The sequence below is a fragment of the Nymphalis io genome, chromosome 8, assembly GCF_905147045.1.
Source record: "Nymphalis io chromosome 8, ilAglIoxx1.1, whole genome shotgun sequence".
Classification (NCBI taxonomy): domain Eukaryota; kingdom Metazoa; phylum Arthropoda; class Insecta; order Lepidoptera; family Nymphalidae; genus Nymphalis; species Nymphalis io.
Genome location: NC_065895.1, coordinates 9272921 through 9273448, shown reverse-complemented (window position 1 = coordinate 9273448; position 528 = coordinate 9272921). Strand labels below are relative to the sequence as shown.

The following is a 528-nucleotide window of genomic DNA, read 5'->3' as shown; positions in this document are numbered from 1 at the left end:
TTGGGCTGAGGCATTTTTTCTCCAGTAAAAAAAATGATGAAGATATTGTTAATATAATATTTAGTGCAGCTTAATGTGCTTATCATGTAAATTACATATTTTTTTATTTATTGCTATTATTTTTTTTTGTTACAAACGTTAAAGTTGTGTTAAATGTTTGGAAATAATTAAAAGATAAATATATAAATTTTCAAATAAATGATATTCAAATTGGCAATATTAACGTAATCCTCGGTAGTATAGTGGTAAGTATCCCCGCCTGTCACGCGGGAGACCGGGGTTCGATTCCCCGCCGGGGAGATCTTTTTTACATTTTACAAATAATGTTTATTTTATAAAACTCGATAGGAAATCAGTTTATCGACAACGTAGAGACATGTCTGGACATCGTTAAGCGATGCACCCACAAGTATGTATATTTTGACTATATTATGCGAGACGACAATTTCATCAAGTCCAGAGTGATCCCGCTTATCGGGCACCTGTGGGCCGTTGAATAAAGCCGTCCATTTGAGAAATGGACTTCAA

At 34.1% G+C, this 528-nt stretch overlaps 1 non-coding gene across 1 annotated transcript; it reads left to right on the top strand.

The window, feature by feature from the left end:
* Nucleotides 1–228: 228 nt before the first annotated feature.
* Trnad-guc (transfer RNA aspartic acid (anticodon GUC)) lies at nucleotides 229–300 on the top strand. The gene has a single exon. It is a non-coding gene; the product is annotated as a tRNA-Asp (tRNA).
* The last annotated feature ends 228 nt before the right edge of the window (nucleotides 301–528 follow it).